Genomic DNA, 9,878 nt, shown 5'->3' on the forward strand with positions numbered 1-9,878 from the left:
TTTTGTCTGTTTAGTGTAATTATGACTGAAATAATCGTATGCTAAAATTTCTTACTAAAATGGTGTTGTTGTTTGTCTACTTCTCTTTGTTAATCTATCAATTTTTATTTCATATAATTTGAGGCTTTGTTATCAGGTGCATACAAGTTAAAATTGTATGTAATCTTGGTCATCGCTATTTCATCCTCATCATTCATTCATTTATATTTATTTCTAATAATGCTTTTTTTACCTGAACATCTAAAGTCAATGCTCTGTATCTGTGGATATAAAGGGCTGGCTGTGCCAAACTATTTTATAGAAGGGACAATATGATTATCCTTGATATCTGATCAAGTTCCTTAGGGTGTGAATGTACCACCTCCCAGGTGATGTCTGATCACTCTGGTCTGCCTTCGGCAAGAATTGCTTTAGGTTAATTTAACCAGAATCCCCCTTACCTCTAATGTTAGTAATTTTTCACACACCAACACCCACGATGTTCCTTGGCTATAAATGTCAAATTGCCCATGCTGTATTTGGAGTTGAACCCAACTCTCTCCGCCATTGCAAAATCCCACTGCCAGGGTCCCTGTATCTACCATGATGGTGCTGAATAAAGTCTTTCTTAATGTATTTCAACAAGTGTCATTGAATAATTCTTTATTTAACATTGCTAAGAGCAAAGCAGGATGGGCCATTTGGTGCACCCTCCAAGTATCTCCTCAGCCAAAAGGGAGCCTAAGGGATTCAAATTTAATTCTGGTTCAAACTTGTATCCTTTTTTTGGATTGGCGTGGGCCCAAAAGATAAAAATAATTATAACTTGCAATATGCTGCTCACTGAATACCCCTTAGTAGCATACAGGGGCCAAAATGGGTGACACAATGGGTTTCTATAAGTTTTATAATAATGCTTTTTTCCCTCTTGCACTTGACCTTTCTAGACAACAAGTTTGGGTATGAGCAGGTGATTATTAAAAAAATATTGTGGTACAAAGGCAATATACGTAACCTAAACGTTTGTAGCCTGGTAATATTCTGAAATTTAAAAAAATTTAAAAAATATATATATGTGTTGTTAGAAATATAGCAATAGGACACACCAATTTGTGACATTGGAGATAAAACAACCCAGGCATCTCTGAGAGGAACACTGTAAAATTCACAGAGGTATAGCAGAAAGAGGTACATTAATTAACTTTTTTTCTTTAAGACTCACCCCCAAAGACTTCCTCATGAAGGAAAGTGCCCTGATATGGGTCTCCCAAACTATTGCAAGAACCTTTTTCAATTGGAAAAGATGGTAAGAAATTTAGTTCTGACTTTAGCTGAAGTGATCTTTTAGAGGCCCATTGTTTTGCCTATCACAATAAGTGAAGGAATTCAAACACAACACAGGACACACTATATGATTCCATATATATGAAGTTCAAGAACAAGAAAAACTAATCTACAATGTTAGAAGCCAGAATAATAATTATCTTAGAAATAGGGCTTTATTAGTTGGGATGGTACTGAGAAAATTTTCTGGGTGATATAAATTTCTTATAGTTGCTTTATTTAAATACAAAATTCAAATATTTGTGTATTTTAAATCTGTGGATTTTAACATATACAAGTTACTCTCAATTAAAGTATTTTTTTTTAAAAAGATCTCTAGGGGGAGATCACATTTTTCTCTGCTTCCACCTAGTGCCAGAGAACGTTAATTGTTTTCTTACTCTTGTCATGTCTTGTGTTAGTTTTTTATTCACCCCTATACTCTGTAGAGACCTTTGGGATCCCAGTTTTAGCAGAGGAATTTCAATTCTGGAGTTTCTCAGACTTCATCTTCTGCCCCGTATAATGTGTAGTCATTAAAGTGCTTTCTTCGCTTTGGTGCAGGTCTGGCAGACAACCTCAGAATCAAGGTTGGCTATGCAACCCTGAGTTTCAAAGGGTTCCTGTTTTATTGATATTTGTTTACTTTGCTCATCATATTCCTATTTTCACGTTACTTTAAAATGAGTCTTAAAACATATGTTTGTATGTGCGTCTATGAATGTGTATACATTTAAAACATATTTCATCCACCATTATTATAGTTTTACTTAAGAACATCACTCTGGCTACTTAAACTACTATACTGTAGGAAAAGAATGACCTTCCACCTGTATTTTAAACCTTTTGTTTGCATTCTCATCTTCAGAATAGGGATTTTTTGTTTGTTGTTTTTTTTCCCTCGATCTTTATACTCATTGGATCCAGTGTGCGTATTTTGCAGTTGGACTCCTATCTCCTCATTCCCCGAAACAGATCTAATATTTATAACTGGGCACACTACTCTCCTGTAGTCAAACTCTGGAAAAGTTTGTTCACTTACTGAATCCCTGGTGGCTTGGCCCAGGTTCTGTGTGTATGGCTTTGTTTACTTTATCTCACCATCTCATTCACACAATTTTACCAAAGAAGCAGTCACGGCAGTAGTCACAGTTTTCTATGCATCTCTCACAGGTTGGAGCAGCCCACCCTGGCTCCCGATTTAATATAATAAACACGGCTCGTATCACCCGACATGCATACACACCCTGTAGTACATGAAATTCATTGCCTCAGTCTGTGTCTGGTACTAGCCTAACATTGCTAGTCAACACATTGGATACAGTCTGCAGTTGCCCCTGTAAATTTTTGTTCTGATCAAATAACAAACATGGTTCTGTCTTAAATTTTATTTTTGAAAGTATATTTTATCTGTCATCGAAATTCTGAGAGAGAAGGAAGCAACTCAAAGCATTATCTGATGGAGTGCCATCTGAACTAAAATATCTGCCTCTGGATTTTTGTAACTAATAATCCTTCTGCAAGAAATTAACAGTAAACCAGCACTTAATCTTCAACACTCAGACTAACTGAGACCTGTTTTGCAAAGTCTTTCTCTCCTTTTCCTAGGAAGATTGAATAAATCTTTCCGTAAAGTCTTCATTGTAGTTTAAACATGGCTCTTTTATAGCTCTTATCTTATTGTGCTCTTTTCCCTATGAGATACTGAGGTTCTTGAGAGCAGGTCTCACATATTATTCAAATCTGAATCATCAATAAATAGCATTGTGTCTGCCAAATTAAGTGCTCAGTGAATTATTAAAGTTAATTAATTAATCACCTTAAATTAATGTCTAGGTCTTTGTAATCTGATTCTACACAAACTCTTCTGCTTTTTTCCCCAATATTTTTTAACAACCACTGACTGCATTAACTAAGCTTATTGCTTCATGTTTCCCAAACATGCTGTGACACGCTGGTTCTTACCTTTGGGCTTTTCTCTTTCTTGGAATGTTGTTCCCTGGTTTGAAAATCAGTGGGGCATGTGTGGTATATTTAGCAACTCTCTATTTACAGCAGTATCTTTAAATCATAAAATACAATGACCAATGTATATATTTTTAAAAGACATACAAATGAAAAGCCTCAGAGAAATTGTAGGGGAATCTAGGGAAGGTGATTAAAACTTAGGTAACATTAAACACAAGTTCATGTTTCATTCTGATTGCATTGGTCTGAATGTCACTAAGCTGTCTGACATATGCTAGTATTTTAATGGGCAACAGAGAAATAAAACTTATAATGTCAGATGTGCATCTTGCTGTAGTTTGCTTTCCAGAGGTTAGAGGGCTAAGGAGCTTATTTGAACTTTGCTGTTGCAAAACCACACAAATATTATGCTGACGTTAGATCCTACAATTTGACCAAAATGTGTATTTAAAGAAACCATGTATATGTTCCATCCAAACATGATACTAGATAAAACAAGTAGCACCAGAGCAAGTCTGCACGTGTTTAAAGAGGAAACTATTGTAGTGTTTGGATTTATCCCACATAATTTTCAATTCGCTTTAGAAGTGTGGCAGTATAGAACCAAAAATGGAATTTTGAAAGCTGAATCTGTTATTGATACATATTTCTCTGAGTGACAGTCTTCAGAGAAAAAAAGGAATGCTCCTCCTTTTCCTTTAAATACATCATATATGAAATTCAAAGTGGTTAGTCAAATCTATTTCTCTTATTAATTTTATCAGCTAAACATAATGAGAGGCACACAAGAAATAATTTTTTAAAATTTACTTTAAGTTTGATTTCTAAGAAATGTCTGAAAACATGGGCAATATGTAAATCAGACATTGAGTTAAATATATGTTAATTATAGATGCTTGATAAATATTTATTAATTGGCTATTAATATAATCAAACAAGTCTGTGTGGATGAATTTAGCACATTAGTTTAAACCTACAGATTCAACTAATTACAGTATATCTGCCTGAATTCAAATTCCAGCTTCATCAATCTTGGTCAAATTACTTAAGTGCTCTCTGTCTCTGATATTTCTTGCATAAAATTGAAATCTGGCTCATAGTATTTTTAAGTGAATATAGTATAAAATATATAAACTGATTTCATTCTCATATATAACACTGTATAGATGCATGTAAATATATATATGACATGTTACAGAATGAAATTAGTTAATTTGTATAAATATATACATCTGAGTTTCATAGCATTTACATATAAAATATATATACATATAAAATATATATTCATACATATATGTGTGTGTGTATGTATGAACAGTAAGTACCTGGCTCATGGTAAATAATCTGTGATACTCTGTGTTACCAATTATCATCATTAGTATTACCATTACTCCTAGCTAAGGTCACCACCTCTACCTGTGCTTTAATTCACACCCACAGTAGCCTACCCCACTTCATTCTGTCTTCTATCATTACCAGTTGTCCCCCTCTATTGGATTTTTTCTATCAACATCCAAATATGTTGAGATTCTCCTCATCTTAAAAAAATTGGCGCGGCGCGGTGGCTCACACCTGTAATCCTAGCTCTCTGGGAGGCTGAGGAGGGTGGATCGCTCAAGGTCAGGAGTTCGAGACCAGCCTGAGCAAGAGTGAGACCCTGTCTCTACTAAAAATAGAAAGAAATTACTTGGACAGCCAAAAATACATAGAAAAAATTAGCCAGGCATGGTGGCGCATGCCTGTAGTCCCAGCTACTTGGGAGGCTGAGGCAGTAGGATTGCTTGAACCCAGGAATTTGAGGTTGCTGTGAGCTAGGCTGATGCCACGGCACTCTAGCCCAGGCAACAGAGTGAGACTCTGTCTTAAAATATATATATATATCTTTACACAAAGTGTTGCAGCAATTGGGGACAAGTTTTTTTCCCATAAATGATGTTGGGCCAGTTAGATATTTATATAGAAGTAATCTTGACCTGTACCTCATCCTAAAATCTTACAAATTCCAAGTAGATTGTAGACATAAATAAGAAAGATAACAGCAATACATATTATAGAGGAACACAGAAGAATATCTTCATTACTTTGGGATAGGTTAAGATTTTAAAAATAGAGCACAATAAGACTCTCACAAAAGAAAAAATTTGAAAAACTGGACTTTATTAAAATTTAGGACCTCTGTTCATGAAAAGACACTAACCAAGGAAAAGGATTAAATATTTGCAACTCATATGACAAAGTTTATATTCAGAATATATGGTGAATGCCTACAATTTAGTGAGAAAAAGGCAACACAACCCAATAAAAATACTGGACAAACACTTCACTGGAGAATATTCAAATAGCCACTAAAATACTCAACTTCAATAGTAATCAAATAAATAGCAACTAAAATTATAGTGAAATATCACTCCCAACTGCCTAGAATGGCTAAAAATATAAAGATAGACAATACCAACTGTTGGGAAGGATGAGGAACAACTGGAATTCTCATACACTACTTATTGGAGTTGTTACAACTACACTAATAACTCTTTGGCAGTATCAACTAAAGCTGAACTTATGTATACACCATGTCCCAGGGATTCTAACATACTATTTGATTTACTTATCTGGTGTGCTTACCTTGTTAATGTTTGTTTCCTCCAACAGAATGTAAACACCATAAACATAGAGATTTTTATCTAAGTGCCTAGAATATAGCCTGGCTTATTGTAAATGCTTAAATACATGACTTTCAATTCCTTTAGTAATATTGTAGGGGGCTTTCTGGATGGGAAGCTTTTTATTTGGTACATGTTGTCTTTCATATTTATGATTTTTCTTTTGTGATTTATCAGAACAGAGAGGTTAGTTCTAGCTAAAGACAATATAATGAAGTAATAATAATATAAAATGAATTACTATAACAGTGTATTATAATCCTGATTTAAATAACTTTATTTTCTCAAAATAAAATTGTTCAAACAGCAGTTTCATCTCTCAAGTCTTTTAAAATCACTCTGGGTCATAATTTTATTTTTGTGGCATCTTAGTAATGTACAGGGGCAGTGAAATTTGTTTATTATTTAATATGACTGTGATTTATGTAATTGGTTCTCGAGAAATTTAAAACTTGAGTAAGGTTAAATTTTTATAAGTATGGTACTGAACAGATTTATCTAGCTAGCTAACTATTTATTTATATTTGGAGCCTCAGAGAAAACAATGCTAAAACTGTAGAAGGAGAGATTTATATCAGAAATAAAAAGCCCTAAAGCAATTAAATCCTAAAATAGACTTTTGTTATGGATATGAAAGTTTCCTTGAGGGTGTTTTTAAAAAAGAAAACAGCAAACACCAAATATTTTTAGAATAGCAGCAATATAGAAGGCTTGAAATTTAAATTTGAATATTTTTTTCTAGATTAGAGTTAGAAAATATGAATTTTGGAGTTTCTTTGGTTTAGCATTTTATTTATATGACACAGTACTTTATGTAAATATAACATATATGACACAGTACTTTATGTAAGTTGAGTAAAAAATAATTTATTTCAACAGTTTTTATATGCTAATACAAATGTTTAATACTTTTTCAGGTTTTGGAATTATCTCAAATGCAAGTGTGTTCAGTATTACCTTAATCATTATTTTAATTTTGGTGAATAAGTGAAAATATTTGAAGATGTGATTACTTGCAATAATTTGCTAGTCCTAACTTTAGCAAAATGTTTGCCAGCCACATGAAGTAAACATAATCAGTAAACAAATGCATTCATTATTGAGAGACATTATAATACAGGCTATTTATTTCTTTTTAAAACTTAATTTCTTCATCTAGAATATATGGAAAATGGCAATACCTATCTTATAGTATAGTTATGATGATTAAATAAGATAATATTAGTATAATATTTAGCGTTAGGTCTGATACATGATAAGCATACAATAAATGTTAGCTATTATTATCGTTATAATTATTTATAGTTGTTATTTTAAATACTTCTCTTAATGACCATAGCAACACCTTTCTATGCATATAACTGGTCCTATTTTGCAAAGGAAAATTCATAAAAGAATGCAATTATTATATTTCAATACACTTTTATTGATCATTCTAAAACCCACTGAGAATACAAGTATAAAAAAATGTGATTTGCCTCACCCCAGGGGGAAAATACCAATTTTGTTCTAATATGTAGTGATTTTAAAATATTTGCCTAAAAGTTGTTGTCAAAATATTAGACTGAAGTAATTAGAAATTAAATTGAGGCCACACAATAGAAAAAATATTCATTGTCTAGGAGTTTAGATAATATGATTTTTTTAAGGTCAAACTTTGAAAGCAAACAAAAATCTTAACGACACTGTGGATATAAGCATAAACTTTAAAAGGTTTTATACGTAACAAATGTACCTCTATTTATGGGAAAAATGACCACATAATGTTTAACAAACAAAACAACCTAAGCAATATAGTATTACTGGCAAATACAAAATTTAATTCACTCATGAATTTCTTTCACAGTAGCTATAGGATATTTAACTGTTTGAGACCAAAAACAAGCAAGCATAACAAAGTCATTTGAAAACTGCCTTTGATTCACTTGTTTTAAAAGCAAAAGCTCCCTTCACTCTTACTTTCACTAATTTGTATTAGTTTAAGTTGGAGAGAAAGTAGTTACAACAATTCAGTATAATCTGATCTATAACAGGCCTCCTACTTTCCAGGGGGAATAAGTTATGAGCCTATCATAAATAAAACTGATGGACATAGCTGCAGCTCCTTAGCAGTTAGTGGGGATGGGAACAGGGAGGGGAATTATTTGTACAGAAATCAATTTTATTTTTCAAACCTGTATTTATGATTTTGAAAGGAGCCAAGAAGAGAAAAAAATTTAAATAGTTATTAGGGGTTTTATGGAAACTCAATAAATGAATGGTTACAATGGGAAGCCAAATGTAAGTATAAGAAAAGATAATTTAGCACAGGCAGGAAACCTTCAGATCATGAAATAACATATTTAAAAATGAAGACATCAGTTCTTGAAAAACAATGGCAAAGCCAATCAAAAATGATTGCCCCATTGTATGCCTCTTCAGGGTTTCAGGGTACTCTTCTCTATTGGCTTTTTGAGTCTTTAGTTTGACATTTAACTTCATAGAGGGTATAGAAGAAATGCTTTATTTTTTATATATATTCTATGTTCTACTTTTTTCATTGAACAAAGATTTAAAATCTTAAATATTCAGACAGCTCCTTCTCTTTGTAAATTAAATTCTAATAATGTATAACCTTGTTTTGTTTGATTTACTTAAATAAGATATTTATTCAGTATCTGTTATGTGACAGTCACTATATTAAGGTGTTGTGAAAAAATGGAGTAATGAGATATAGTTACTGTCCTGAGAGACATTCACAACCAAGAAGAAAGAATGGCTATAAAGATTAATTACATACAAATAAATATCTAAATATACATACACAGAAATACATGAATATATGTATACTCAAGATAAAGATGAATGGAAAAAAAAGAAAATATTGAATTAGAAAACAAAGTTATTAAGGAATAAAACTTTAAACAATGTCCTCCAACACCTAGAAAGAAACTGAAAGAAACAGCCAGAATTCTGGGGACTTCTGGCAGACAATGGGAATAAGAGGAGATGTTATTACTAAGTTGGGGCAGTAAACGGTGTAAGGGATGAGAGGGTGGTCAGTACTGGGTGGAAAATTATTTGAAAGATGCATATGACTCAGTAGCAAATGAAAGAAGAAAAGAATCTTCTGATAAATAGAATAGCATGAAAAGAACATGATTTCAAAAATCTAACATTGTACAATTCTTCGCATTTTAAAAACTTCAAAAAAATGCAAGAAAACACTAATAGAGGAGGAATTGAACATTTTAAAGAGTTGCATGGTTTTAAAAATAATCCCCTTTTTTTTTCAAAGTAAATACCTGTAGACTGGAACAAAGCTTTCCCCAGAATTTGCAGGGCCTGGGGTAAAAGTATAAACGGAGGTCTACATACCATATAGGGAAATGTTCCCTTACCCTTACCTAGAAAGCCAGGTTCAAGCTTAGAATGGTCCAATTACTAGAAAGGGTGTAATACCTGAAAAACTGCCCGTAGCCCCTGGATAGCAGATTATTCCCTTCTTTCTCTGCCCCTAATTCCATTGATCTGTAATGTGAAAGGCTGAGTACAAATGTGGACATCCTATCCCACACATCTAAGCTCTCTCTCTCTATGTTCACAAAGAGGCATCCAGTGGTATGATCCACCTTTGGGAGGAACGTCTAGGGAAGAGGCTCATGTGAGCTCAGGCAGTTTGAACAAAGAATTCTAAGGTCTTGAGTGCCCACGCCATGGTCTAGATATTGGAGTGTGGTTCTGGTTAGACATGTCTCCTAGGTCCCTCAGTTTCCTCACCCTCTGGGAGGGGCAAGGCTGAGGAAGGCAGTGAGGACCTTTAAAGCAGTGCTACTCAAAGTATCGTCTTCCAACTGACTCCGCGAACTACTTATTACTGGTCCCTGATGAGATACGGAGCCTCACCAGAATGTAAATAAAGTACCCTGGTTAAGAACCTGTTTAATTCACGCCTGTAATCCTAGCACT

This window comes from Propithecus coquereli, unplaced genomic scaffold (assembly GCF_000956105.1).
Source record: "Propithecus coquereli isolate 6110/MARCELLA unplaced genomic scaffold, Pcoq_1.0 Scaffold10, whole genome shotgun sequence".
Lineage (NCBI taxonomy): Eukaryota > Metazoa > Chordata > Mammalia > Primates > Indriidae > Propithecus > Propithecus coquereli.